The 14,489-nt window shown below is 43.2% G+C and overlaps 1 protein-coding gene across 2 annotated transcripts in view; it reads left to right on the forward strand.

Moving 5' to 3' along the window:
- LOC144699686 (baculoviral IAP repeat-containing protein 8-like) overlaps positions 1 to 10,446 on the forward strand; it is a 44,865-nt gene extending 34,419 nt beyond the window's left edge. The window contains exons 8-9 of one of the 2 annotated variants that reach the window (XR_013580587.1): positions 6,190 to 6,304; positions 10,145 to 10,446. The gene's annotated coding sequence lies outside the window, so the exon portion shown is untranslated. The remainder of the gene's footprint in view (positions 1 to 6,189; positions 6,305 to 10,144) is intronic. The other variant, XM_078570826.1, reaches the window with a different exon arrangement.
- The last annotated feature ends 4,043 nt before the right edge of the window (positions 10,447 to 14,489 follow it).

Genomic DNA, 14,489 nt, shown 5'->3' on the forward strand with positions numbered 1-14,489 from the left:
CTAACCTGTCCATATCCATTTGTAAATTTCTTATTTCTTCATTGCAATTAATTTCCTACCTATTTTGGTATCATCTGAAAATTTAGCTATAGTACCTTCTATCCCTGAATCCAAGTCATTAATATAGATTGTGAATAGTTGGGGCCCAAGGACCGAACCCTGTGACACCCGACTAGTTACAGCTTGCCATCCAGAAAAAGACCCATTTATCCCAACTCTTTGCTTTCTGTTGGTTAGCCAATCCTCTATCCAAGCTAATATATTACCCCTAACTCCGTGTGATCTTATCTTGTGTATTAATCTTTTGTGCGGCACCTTATCAAAGGCCTTCTGGAAGTCCAGATATACTACATCTACAGGATCCCCATTATCTACTTTGCTTGTCACATCTTCGAAGAACTCTAGCAAATTAGTCAAACAGGATTTACTTTTCATAAAACCATGCTGAATCTGATGGATTGCATTTTGACTTTCCAAATGCCCCATTACTACTTCCTTAATAATGGATTCCAACAATTTACCAATGAAAGACATTAAACTAACTGGCCTATAGTTTCCTATTTTCTTCCTCCCCCCCCCCACCTTTTTGAATAAGGGCGTTACATTAGCATTTTACCAGAATGCTGGAAACTGGAACTTTTCCAGAATCCAGGGAATTTTGGAATATTATAACCAATGCATCCTCTATCTCCGCTGTCACTTCCTTTAAGACCCTAGGATGTAGGCCATCATTGTCACCCTTTAATCCCAATAGTTTGCTCAGTACTTTTTCTATAGTAATGGTGATTGTTCTAAGTTCCTCCTATATACCTTCTGCACTACCTGTTACTATTGGGGTGGTACTAGTATCATGAAAACTGAGGCAAAATATTGATTAAACGTCTCTGCCATTTCTGCGTACCCCACTATTAACTCCCCAGTCTCATCCTCCAAGGGACCAACATTCACTTTAGCTACTCTCTTTCCTTTTATATACTTGTAGAAGATTTTGCTATCAGTTTTTACAATTTGCGCTAGTTTTCTTTCATAATTTACCTTTGCTCTTTTTATTATTTTTTTAGTAATCCTTTGTTGATCTTTAAAAGTTTCCCAATCTTCCAGCCGGCCACTGACCTTTGCAACTTGGTATGCCTTAGTTTTTGCCTTTAAGTTATCTTTAATTTCCTTGCTTAGCCATGGATGCTTTTTCCCCCCCTTATCATCTTTCTTCCTCTTTGGAATGTATTTTACTTGGGAGGAATTGAATATCTCCTTAAATATCTGCCACTCTTCATCAAATGTCCTATGTTGTAGTCTTCCTGCCCAGTCCACCAAGGCCAAATCTGCCCTTATACCTATGTAGTTACCTTTGTTTAACTCCAGAATACTAGTGTGGGACTCAAGTTTCTTGCTCTCAAGCTGAACTTGAAATTCTATCATGCTAAGATCACTCTTCCCTAGTGGATCCTTTACTATGAGATCATTAATTAATCCTATCTCATTACACAAAACCAAATCCAGAATAGCCTGCTCCCTGGTTGGTTCCACAACATATGGCTCCAAGAAACAATCTCTAATACACTCTATGAACTCTCCCTCGAGGCTACCCTTGCCAATTTGATTAGTCCAGTCTATATGCATATTAAAATCACCCATGATTATTGGCATGCCTTTCTCACATGCTCCCAGTATTTCCTGGTTTATACTGTGCCCTACAGCTGAACTATTGTTTGGGGACCTATAGATTACTCCCACTAGGGACTTCTTTCCCTTGCTATTTCTTATTTCTACCCAGACTGACCCTACGTCTTGTTCTCCAGTGCCTTTATCATTCCTCACTATAGCACTGATCTCTTCCTTTACTCACAAAGCCACAGCACCTCCTTTTCCTTCCTGCCTATCCTTCCGAAACACTGAGTACCCTTGGATATTCAACTCCTTGGCTGGGATGATACAGAGAGATGAAAAGAAGAAAGGGAGTGTGAGAAAGGATTTTTTTTTACAAAAGCATGCATTTTGGTTTGGATGATGTGTCAGCTTGTGTGAGGGAACAGAAAAAGGCCACAGCACTGAAGTAGACAATTCATCCTATCGTGTCCGGCTGTTTGAAAGAACAATCCAGAACTAATCAAATTAATCCCACTCTCTCCCCATAGCCCTGTTTCATCCCCAAACTAATCCGCTGCTATCTCTCCATAATCCAGCGTTAATTCCAAACTAATCCCAGAGTGCTGCTATCTCTCCACAGTCTAGCGTTAATCCCAAACTAATCTCACTGCCCCACACTCTCCCCATAGTCGTGGATCAATCCGAATCCCAAAGGAGATTTGATAGGAGGTTTTCAAAATCATGAGGGGACTGGACAGAGTAGATAAGGAGAAATTGTTCCAATTGTTGGAAGGATCGAAAACCAGGGGGCACAGATTTAAGGTAATTGACAAAAGTAGAAATGGTGACATGAGGAAGGACTTTTTTACACAGCGAGTTGTTAGGATCTGGAATGCACTGTCTGAGACTGTATTGGAGGCAGGGTCAATTTTGGCATTCAAAAGGATATTGGATTGTTGTCTGAAAAGGAAAGATTGCAGGGCTACGGGGAAAAGGCAAGGGGTGCAGTGACACTAGGCGATTTGCTCCTTCAGAGGGCCAGCACAGACACGGTGGGTCGAATGGCCTCATTCTGTGCTGTAACTATTTTACGATTCTTGGTATACGGTGGAGTTCCCCAAGGTTCAGCACTCGGACCACTGCTGTATTTGATATGCATAAATGACTTGGACTTGGGAGGTACAGGGCGCAATTTTGAAATTTGCAGACAACATTAAACTTGGAAGTACAATAAACATTGAGGAAGGTAGTAATAGACTTCAAAAGGACAGAGGATGGTGGAATGGGTGGGCACGGGTCAGATGAAATTCAAAGCAGATAAGTGTACGTGATACATTTTTGTAGGGAGAATGAGGAAAGACAATACAAGCTAAATGAAACAATGTTAAAGGGGGTGCATGCAAGGAGAGAGGGATCGAGGATGTTAGTGCACAAATCTTTGAAGGTGGTAGGGCAGGTTAACAAAGCAGTTAATAAAGCACACAAGATTCTGAGCTTTATAAATAGGGACAGAGGGCACAAAAACCAGGACTTCTGCTGAATCTTTATAAATCATCAGTTTTAGCCTCAGCTGTGTCCAATCCTGTACACACACCTTAGGAAGGATGTGAAGACATTGAAGAGGGTACAGAAGAGATTTACTAGAATGGTTCCAGGGATGAGGGATTAATGTTCATAAGATCATAAGAAATAGGAGCAGGAGTAGGCCATTCAGCCCATCGAGCCTGCTGCGTTATTCATTAATATAGATTATAATAAGTTGAGGCCCTAGCACTGATCCCTGTGACATCTCTCTAGTTACAGTTTGCAACCCGAAAACAATCCAATTAACCCAACTGCAGCTTCCTGTTAGATAGCTAATCCTCTAGCCATGCTAATGTATCACCATGAGCTTTTATCTTGTGCAATAACCTTTTATCTAACACCTTATTGAGTGACTTATGTTATTTGGAGAGATTGGAGAAACTGGGATTGTTTTCCTTAGAGCAGAAAAGGTTGAGAGGAATTTCGATAAAGGTGTGTAAAATCTTGAAGGGTTTGGATAGAGTAAGTAAAGGGAAACTGTTCCACTGGCTGAAGGATCAAAACCTAAAGACACATATTTAAGGTGATTGACAAAAGGGACAATATGAGGAAAAAGTCTTTTTTACACAATAAGTATTTAGGATTTGGAATACACTGCCTGATAGGGTGATGGATACAGATTAAATCATAGCCTTCAAAAGGGAATTGGATAAATACTTGAAGAAGAAAAGATACAGGGATGGGGGAAGGAGCAGGAGGGAGTGGGGCCAACTGGATTGCCTTTTGAAACAGCCAGTGTAGACCTAATGGGCTGAATGGTGTCCTTCTGTACTGTACTAAACTATGGCTTCTATCTTGCAAAACGTTGTACTGACATTTTAACTCAGGCCAAAAACTCTAAATTTGTGTGTGTTAAGTAGTTAAGCTAGCCAGAAGCAAGAGTAAGCTAGTAGATCAGATGAGTTATAGTGTTACACTTAAATTACAGTATCTGTCCCAAAACAGTAAAAACTCCACACTCAGCAATTCTATTCAGTAACTTTGAATCCTTTGGATCTTTCTGGACCCAGTGACTCAAACTCAAGGAATGTAATTTTTGCCTTGACCTCCTCGGGTGATTCTGGTAGAACCGATCACCCAAATATTATGGAATGCATCGAATTGGTTTTAATGGGGTGGGTTCCACAATGGGAGAGACATAGGATCACCAGATCACTGCCAAGATCAGGAGTTGGCAACCTGTGGCTCCAGAGCCACATGCAACTCTTTAATACTTGATCTGCGGCTCCCAATCTTTTCCAGTTGGATAGCGTATACACGAAAAAAGCCTAAAGACGTCAAGAAAAGTAAGAGGTGTGCTTTTATTGTAGGGATAAAAGGCTAATCATTATTTTGCACTTTACAGTTTCAAATTATTATTTTTATGAAAAATATCACAGTGCTCTAAATAATAAATGATATAGCTACGTGATGGTTACAGATATTGCCTTTGATTTGAGGAATAGATTTTATTGTTTCTAATATAGCTGAGAGGATAAATTATTCTGAATGTGCTATTAGAAGTTTTTTTTAATCATGAGAATCAATACCCAAAAAAGTCTTAGTTCTACACATTTTAAGTTAAAATTTGCCTCAAAGATGACTTTACTAACAAAATCATAACAAAAAAATGTCAGAAAACACAATAATTCAGTTAAGTTTTTTAATTTTGACTTTTTCTTCTTTTGAAACCTAAATTCAATGTGTGTATTTTATTTATTATATATGCAAATTATGCATTCTACCAGTGAAGTCTGCCAAGTATTTGCTTTAGAAATGCTAAATCTTGATCTTGTGGCTCCCAATAGTTTTTACTTCAGGCAAATATTTTGAAAAATGTTCTTCAAGTAAAGATAATTGCTGACCCTTGGCCTTTAATGAAGACGCTAATTAACCCTCATGATTTTTCTCATATACCCTGTCCCCGAGACAGAAATCATTAACAAAAGTCAGGGAAAGTGTTGGGAAATAATAGTGTAAAGGGCAAAGAGGAGAGGAATCCCTGAAATGTGCACAAGGGATCATTTGTGATGAGTGTGTTTCCAGCCCATTGAGGAATGAAGCAGTGCTGGATCTAGTGCTGGAGAATGAAGTGGGGCAAGTGGAGTATGTTTTAGTAGAGGAGTATTTGGGAAACAGGGCAGCATGGTGGCGCAGTGGTTAGTGCTGCTGCCTCACAGCTCCAGGGACCCGAACTCAATCCTGACCTTGGGCCTCCTTCTTTGTGGAGTTTGGACATTCTCCCCATGTCTGTGTAGGTTTCCACTGGGGGCTCCAGTTTCGCCCCACCATTCAAAGATCTGTGTGTAAGTGCGTACCCTGTGATGGACTGGCGTCCCGTCCTGGGTGTACCCTGACTACTAGTGCCCGTTGCCTGTTGGGATAGGCTCCGACTCCCCATGACCCTGAATTGGATTAAACGGTTCTGGAAAATTGAGTGAGTATTTGGGAAACAGTGACCACAATATCATCAGGTTTAGGGTAATTGTGGAAAGGGAGAAGAAACAACCAAACATAGAAACTGCTGAAAAAAGAGACATGCTGTCAAAGCTTTCATCTTGCACTCATCAGGACAGACAAGAATGTCAAATTTCAAAGGGAACAACCATTTATACTGCATGTGAAAAGGGTGCTGTTTGGTTGGCAAGTTGGCTCTGATTAGTTGAGACATTGCCATGGCTAATGCACCAGAGAGCTATTGGCCCCCATGCATTTGTTTATTCAAAAATCATGCAATGTCTGAACCTATTCCTTTTGCCTGCAGAGAACAGGTCCCTGCGTGTGAATATATGTATCTTCCAGCAAGCTTAAGTGAGCCATATTATGAGCCCGGCTGATAATCTTAAATAGGTTGTTAGTGTAATTCTTAGCACACTCGGGATTGTTCAGCAAGTGCTGCCCGATCATGGAATCACATCTAAAGTTAAACATTAGGCTATAACTTCCTCAGAGTAGCAATCAGCGTTGGATTGCCACTCTGTGCCCAATTACTTACGCAAAATTTCTTCCATGCCTGTCTCACTCAACCTTCCGACTCAGGCCAGGCAAGACCCAGGCAGCACAGCTGTTTCCGAAGCCCAACATCACAATCCAGCGGAGTCGGACTGAAGAAGGACAAGTCCCTTTTTTTACGGCACTAGCTGCCATAAATCAGGTAAGTTTAAGGGTCCGTTTGAAATTGACAGACCAGGCAGAAGTTAAGTGCCTCAGGTAAGTGGATAGGATTTGGAGGTTGTGGGGGATCGGAGGTCAGGTGGGAGTGGGGTTTTGGAAGGGGTCACACATTGGGGGATTGAGATGGTTGGACATCAGAGGGGTGGGGGGTTTGGACATCGGTGGGGGGTTTGGGGCGTGCCGGATATCAGCGGGGTCGGACATTGGGGTGGTGTGGGGTTGTTGGACATAGTTGGTGGGGAGGGAGGGGTCGGGGCATTGGGTGTGGGGTAGGTTTGGAACCTGGGGGGGAGGTCAGGGAGGAGGTCCAGTCGGGTCGGGAGGGGGGTGTAGGGCCTGCAGGGAGGGGGTTGTGAGTTGGGTGTCTAGGTCCGGTCGGGTCAGGTGGCGGGGGGGTTGGACCTTCTGGGTTGGGGGTCGGTTTGGGTCAGGTCAGTGCGGTAATCCTATGGGGAGTCAGGGGGGTGGAATACAGTGTGAGAGTGTGTAGTGGGGGTGTGTAGTCAGGGGTGAGATCCCTGGGGGTCAGGGTTGTGGAGTCCCCTGGGGAGGGGTGGGGGGGGCATTCGGGGGTGTGAGGGGAGTCCTGTGAGGGCAGCCAGTCTGTGTCTTTACAATAGTTACCCAGAATTTAAGAGGTTTTAATTCTTCTAACTTTTTCTGAGTAACCATTTGTGTAACACAGCCAGAACCGTCGAAGTTTGTGATTTAACTCACATTTTCAGATGGTTCCCAGCACAGGCCAATTGCTCAGAAGAAGTCTTCACTCTGGGAAACAGCCGTGCAAAACCTTACCTTTGAAGTTCTGAGAGCGGTTTCCCAGCACATCTTTGGAGTACTCCCAAATCCGATGCTGGGGAGCTCAGAAGTTATGGCCCATTATGTTCTGCATTTTGCAAGCACGCATTTGTTGATTACAGTCAGTGCTCTTCCCATTGTGAACAGCTGAAAGGACATGCTGTTTGATATGATCTGCCGGTGTGGCCTATGTACCTGGCATTGCACTGGCACTGACATTCATATGCTACATTACTCAATTAGATGGTAAACAGAACGTCCTTTTGGCTTAACGGTAGCATCCTTTTAGTGGATAACACTGCTCTTGTCACTACATAGTAGGAGCGTGAAATGGCTAGTTTTACCAGTTGCGGGGTAATTTGAGGAAGACTAGGCATTTTTCAGGTCTGAAAATGGTGGCCTTTGGCCCATTCATGAAATTTGGCATTCTAACATCTGTCCTGATGAGTGCAAGACAAAAAGCTTCAACAGCATGTCTCATGTCTCTTGTTTCAGGCAATACTCAAGTTCTGCACTACCAAATGACTAAACATGGATATACTCAACTGGATGGGAATGAATTGCAGTGAGTTAAAGAGGGATCTGGCCCAGATTGATTGAAATAAAAGATTGGCAGGTGTAACAATAAAGGGGCATTGGGATTTTCAAAGAGGAGACGGTTCAAGTACAGACTAGACATTCTGATGAGGAGCAAAGGAAGGACATCCAAAGCTAGAGCTCTCTGTTGGAGGGAGATATAGGGCAAAACATGGGGCTCATTATACCCTTTCTTGTGTGCTATGAGAGGCCTTAGAATTCCAAAATGGAGTCTAAAATGTTCATACATACTTGTGCAATGAGTTGTGCTGAATGCCAGCTTGGTGTGAGCTTTACATGCACACAAAAACATCCATCGGGAAGTTTGCAGGGCAGCCAGATCGTGACATCGATCAGCGTGCAATGCATTTTCTCTTAACCTCACACAGCTCAACGTGTATTCAGCAACTGGAAGGATCCCCTACTCCCACCCACCAGGGCTATTTAAGGGGATCATCATTGACGGACAGTTTAGTTGCTGGTTGATTTGTTCTGGGGGTTGCTATGATTCTACAAGTGTTTGGTGCTTTCTATAGTTGTTTCAAGTTGCAGAAGTCTACAGGTAGTGGTTTAGCAGGTGCTGAAGGAGATTTTGCTGACTTCAAGGCTTCTCCACAAATCAGTTGCTCCTAGATGGGTAAACTAGTACCCTTGGAATAGTTGGAATCCTTGGAATGTATCCCCTTGGAATACAGCATTACTTGGAGAGGAACAGAGACCAGGTGGAGCAGGGAAAGCTGCTGGAAGTGGGAGGACAGGTAGAAATTGCAGATGTACTATCCACAGTCTTCCAATCCTCCTTAGATATGGGAGTGATGCCAAAGGACTAGAGTTTTGCAAATGTTACACCCCTGTTCAAAGGAGGGAAAAGGGATTAACCTGGTAATTTCTGACCAATCAGCCTAATGGCGATGGTAGGGAAGCTTTTTGAGACAATAATCCAGGTCAAAATTAATAGTCACTTGAAATAAAGTGTTAATAAATGACAGCCAGCGTGGATTTGTTAAAGGCAAATCACAAAAGTTTAGTATGCAGCTGTGGAAAATGATTAAGGAGGCAAATTGAATGTAGTCATTTATTGCAATGGTAATGGAATATAAAAGTAGGCATGTTTTCCAACAGTTGTACTGGGTGTTGGTGAGTCCACATCTGGAGTACTGTGTACAGTTTTGGTCTCTTTAATTAAGAAAGGATATAATTGTATTAAAAGCAGTTCAGAGAAGGTTCATGTGACTGATTCCTGGGTTGAAGGGAAGCAGGTTGGGCCTGTGACTGTTGGCGTTTAGAAGATTGAGAGGTGACCTTATTGAAACATATAAGATCCTGAGGGGACTTGACAGAGCGGATGCTGAAAGAATGTGTTTCCCCTTATGGGAGAGACTAGTGCTAAGGGGCACAGTTTAAAATAAGGGGTCAGAGTGGAGGAGAATTTTTTTCTCTCAGAGGGTCATTAGTCTGTGGAATTCTCTTCTGCAGAGAGCAGTGGAAGCAGGGTCACTGAATAATTTTAAGGTTGGGCTAGATAGATTCTTAATTGACAAGGGAGTCAAAGGTTACAGGGTGTAGACAGGAATGTAGAATTGAGCCACAAAATCACATTTATCATGATCTTACCAAATGATGGAGCTGACTCGAATGACCTACTCCTGCTCCTAATTCGTACATTCTTATGTTCATCTGTACACTGCCTCACACTGCCATAGCTGCTTTCACCAGGAGATGCTGGCTCTAACACTGCTGGTTTATTTTGCATAGTTCAGCCAGCAAGGGCAATGAAGGTGTCTGCTGTCAGAGTGGTAACCATGTATATTTTAACATGGGAGTGATTGGTAACAATGTGGGTGATTTGCATCATCGAATGTGGCACATTAACTATTGACACAGAAATTTAGTTCCAGGATTTAGGATTAAAACAAGATTTAGGGTTAGATTTTTAGGGATTCAGTTAGATGTTGGGTTAGGATATTGAAAAGGCATTGTCACTCGATGTGTCTTATTGACATATCACAAAGTGTGAGATGTTTGGCCAAGTTATAAACAAAACAATCCCTCACTTCAATGTTAAATCCAGTTGAATCTTTCCTTCACAAAGAGAAATCTCTCCAAGGAAGCAATGCATTTCAGAATTGTCACAATGCCTGAACAGCTACAAATCTCAATTTTAAAAAAAATCAAATATTAAGATTCTGACAGCCTGAATCAAGGTGGATCCTCTGGGTGCCGGTGCCCATGCAGGTACCAACACTGACAATGCCAAATCTGTGTCTAGTCTAGTCTCCCAAGACCATTTTTGCACAGCTTCTTATGGAGTCCCACTGGCCATGTGACCTGACCGCACATGGGACTGGCAGGAAGGGCCTCAAAAATGGGAAAGAAACTTCAAACAAAATTTTTGCTTGACAAATCAAACAGAGCAGCTTAATCTTTATTTTTTTACAATTTGCAGCTTTCTCCAAAGAAGATCTGGATCTCTCTCTGAGGACCTGAAGATAATCTCACAAAGGGCAGACATAGGGTTTTAACTTCATGAGCAAGGAGGACCCACCCATGTGATCATTAATATAAACTGTGAACTTAGTGACTAACTTTCGTCAATTGCTGCAAATAGTAGACTTAGGGGTTTGTTGAACGAAGGCTCTAATCTGCCAACAGCACCCCTTTCCCCTCCACCACTTCAGCCCCCAAACCCCTCACTCACCCATGTTTCCGCTTTGCTGTTAACTGCAGATGGCAAGAAGATTATGAATTGTAGCAGTATAATGTGCATTGATAATTAAATGATAATGGTGACTGAGATGTTGTGCATTTATTTTTAGCTCCTTGCACTCTGCTTTTTCTTGAATGTGCAATATGGCGCACACAAATATTTATGGTACATGCACTCACTCATTGTCTTGTTGAACATTTGTAACTCTTCTGAGCTGAAATAGTAAGATATATGCCTGGATCTTGCTCCTTCCAGTGGGGAGATGTTAGACAAGTGGCTAGAAACCTGGTTACTATCTTCACTAACTTGAAAAACCATCCAATACTTTTCTTTGGTAACCCCTTTCTGACAGGGAAATGCTATTTCTACTACAGTAATTGGAACAAAACAAAACATTTGTTTTCTGTTGCTCAAATGACAGACCATAGCACCAACTCTTACAGTGAAGCAAGCCCCAGGGTTGATCCCTGGTCTATGCTGAGTTAACTGCTCTCGTCCAGACAGCAGCTGGAATGCTATGAGCCCCGAGTTTAGAAGGTTTCAGCAGTGAAAGAGCTGAGGTGGGGGGGTGGAGGTGGGAAAAGTCAGAGAGGTCTTGCCTCCGTGAGGGAAGGATATGAGTTACCAAACTAAGTTCAGGATTAAACACCATGCCAAGGTTCTGAATCCCAATTGAACCTGAGACAATGGGCGACAGAGGAGGATGGAATCAGTAGCAAGGGTATGGAGTTTGTGTCAGGGACTGAAACCTATGGAATTTGTCTTCCCAATGTTAAACTGGAAGAAGTTCTGACTCAACCCGGGCTGAATATCAGAAAAACAATCTGGCAGCATTGGTTCTGAGGCCATTTCATTTTATGCATATTAATGATGTCGAGGGTGGGGATTGGCTCAGTTTGTAGTAGATTCCCCTCTCACATGACAATAACCTGAGCTGGCAGGAGAGAGTGCTGCATTGCCTTTCAGCTGATACAGTAAACCAATATCTCTTCAGGTCTCTTAACTGTACATTAAAGATCTCATGGCATTTATCAAAGAGTAGCTGTTGAGTTCTCCTAATGTCCAGGCCAATATTTACCTCAACCATGATGAAAACAGGTTGACTTCCCACTAAAACTCATTGCCGTTTGTGGGATCCTGTTGGGTACAAATTGGCTAAGTGTGTCCTACACTACAACAGTAACTACACTTCAGAAGTACCTCATCGGTTGTGAAATACTTTGGGACATCCTGAGGTTATGAAACATGCTCTATAAATGCAAGGATCACTCACCTTTGGGAACAGCAGTTGGAGAGGCAGGCCTGCGGGAGATACACGGAATGGGGAGAGAATAAATACAGCCCAGGGAGCGCGGCCTACATCACTCACCTTCAGGAAAAGCAGTCGGAGAGGCAGACCTGTGAGAGATACACGGAGTGGGGAGAGAATAAGTACAGCCCAGGGAGCGCAGCCTACATCACTCAACTTTGGGAAGAGCAGTCGGAGAGGCAGAACTGCGGGAGATACAAGGAGTGGGGATAGAATAAATGCAGCCTGGGGAGCGTGGCCCACATCACTCACCTTTGGGAAGAGCAGTCAGAGAGGGGGACCTGCAGGGACCTGTCAGCTGCTGAGTTCCAAAGGAGAGTTTTTAAAAAACATTTTGACATCACAGGAAAGAAACAATTTGATTGGTTGGAGAAGAAGCTAGCTGTTTGGTGAGTATCTAGGAAGTGTTTAAGGTTTATTCCATTCCTAAGGTTTAAAGTAAAGTAGGAACCGTACGTTTGATAAGGTTTATTAATTAGGGCCAAGTAATATAGAGTTAATAGATGTAAACCAAAGTAAAATAAAGTAAACGTAAAAGAAGTAAATTGAAGCCAAGGCAGGACAGCTTGGTCGTGTGGAATGTATGTCCTGTAATATGTGGGAAGTCATGGATGCTCCCAATGTCCTAGATGACAACATGTGCAGGAAGTGTCACCAGCTGCAGAACCTTGAGCTCCGAGTTTCAGAGCTCCAACGGTGGCTGGAGTCACTGTGGCATGTCCGCGAGGCTGAGAGCTACAAGGATAACACGTTCAGAGCGGTGGTCACACCGCAGCTTTGGAACCTGGAGGTAGAAAGGGAATGGGTGACCACTAGGCAGTCCACGAAAACTAGGCAGATAGTGCAGGAGTCCCCTGGGGTCCCATTCACAAATCGGTTTTCCATTTGGAAGCTGGTGAGGGTGCTGGTTCCTCAGAGGAGTGCAGTCAGATCCAAGTTTTCGGCACCATGAGCGGCTCAGCTGTACTGGAGGCGAGGAAGAAGAATAGAAGAGCTATAGTGATAGGGAATTCGTTAGTTAGGGGAACAGACAGGCATTTCTGTGGCCATAGACATGACTCTGGTTGGTATGCTGCCTCCCTGGTGGCAGGGTCAAGGATGTCACGGAGCAGTTGCAGGACACTCTTCTGGGGGAGGGTGATCAGCCAGAAGTTGTGGTCCATGTTGGTACCAATGACGTAGGTAGGAAAGGTGATGAGGTCTTGAAAGCAGACTTTAGGGAGCTAGGAAGGAAATTGAAAAGCAGGACCTGTAAAGTAGGACTGGGATCAATATCCTTGCAGGGAGATTTGCTAGTGCTGTTGGGGATGGTTTAAACTAGATTGGCAGGGGGATGGGAACCTGAGGGCAAATTCAGAGCAGGGAACGGGAGATGGAGAATTAGTGAGTGATTCTGAAAGACAGAAGAAACACAGGTTAAAAAGTGTACAGCACAGGAATTTGACAATGTTAAAAGGTATATCTGTAAATGCAAGGAGTATAGTAAATAAAGCCGATGAGCTGAGGGCAAATATATTTTTCTTTTCCCCCCTATTTCTATTATTATTTTAAAATTTATTTCCATCCATTGTTTTATGTCCACCTTCTAACCTATTTCGTTCCCTTCCCCCTACCCCACTCCCACTAGGGCTACCTGTCACTTGCTCGTCCTGCTTTCTACCCTTAATGTCACCATTAGCACATCCTTTGGCTAATATCACCACCGTCAACACCCCTTTGTCTTTTTGTCTATGACATCTTTGGCAATCTCTTCTTTGCTTCCACCTATCACTGGCCCTCTATCCAGCTCTACCTGTCCCACCCCCCTCAACCAGCTTATATTTCACCTCATTTCTATTTTTCTTTAGTTCTGATGAAGAGTCATTCGGACTCAAAACGTTAACTGTGTTCCTCTCTGCAGATGCTGTCAGACCTGCTGAGTTTTTCCAACTATTTTTGTTTTTGTTTCAGATTTCCAGCATCTGCAGTATTTTGCTTTTACCTTTGAGGTATTGAATTTTGGTAGGAAGAATAAGGAGGTCACTTGGAAGGTGCAAGTCTAGATGGGGTAGAGGAACAAAGGGGCCTCAGAGTACTAATACATCAATCACTAAAAGTTGCGCCACAGGTTTTTAAAAAAATTTATTTGTTCATGGGATGTTGGCATCGCTGGCTAAGTACCAGGAATGAGAGACTTCTGTTATGTGGAAACCTGTAAAGCTGAGGTTGTTGTCCTTAAAGCAGACAAGGTTGTGAGGAGTTTCTTTTTACTCTTTCATGGGATGTGAGCATCACTGGCTAGGCCAGCATTTATTACCCATCCCTAATTGCCCTTGAGAAGGTGCTGGTGAGCTGCCTTTTGAATTGCTGCAGACGGTTTGGTGTAGGTACATCTGCAGTACTGTTAGGGAGGGAGTTCCAGGATTTTGACCGAGCAACAATGAAGGTACGGCGATATAGTTCCAAGTCAGGATAGTGTGTGGCTTGGAGGGGAACTTTCAGGTGGTGGTGTTCCAATGTGTCTGCTGCCCTTTTCCTCCTAGGTGGTAGAGATCACAGGTTTGGAAGATGCTGTAGAAGGAGACTTGGTGAGTTGCTGCAGTGCATCTTGCTTGTGGTACACACTGCTGTTACTATGCGCTGGTAGTGGAGAGAGTAAATGTTTAAGGCGGTGGATGGGATACCGGAATTCCTGTTGCAACGGCCTGGGGCTGAGATGTTTAGCCTCCAAAAACGACAATAATCTTTCCCTGTGTTAGGTATGACTCCAGCCAATTAAGAGTTTTCCACCTGACT

Source organism: Cetorhinus maximus, chromosome 24 (assembly GCF_964194155.1).
Source record: "Cetorhinus maximus chromosome 24, sCetMax3.hap1.1, whole genome shotgun sequence".
Lineage (NCBI taxonomy): Eukaryota > Metazoa > Chordata > Chondrichthyes > Lamniformes > Cetorhinidae > Cetorhinus > Cetorhinus maximus.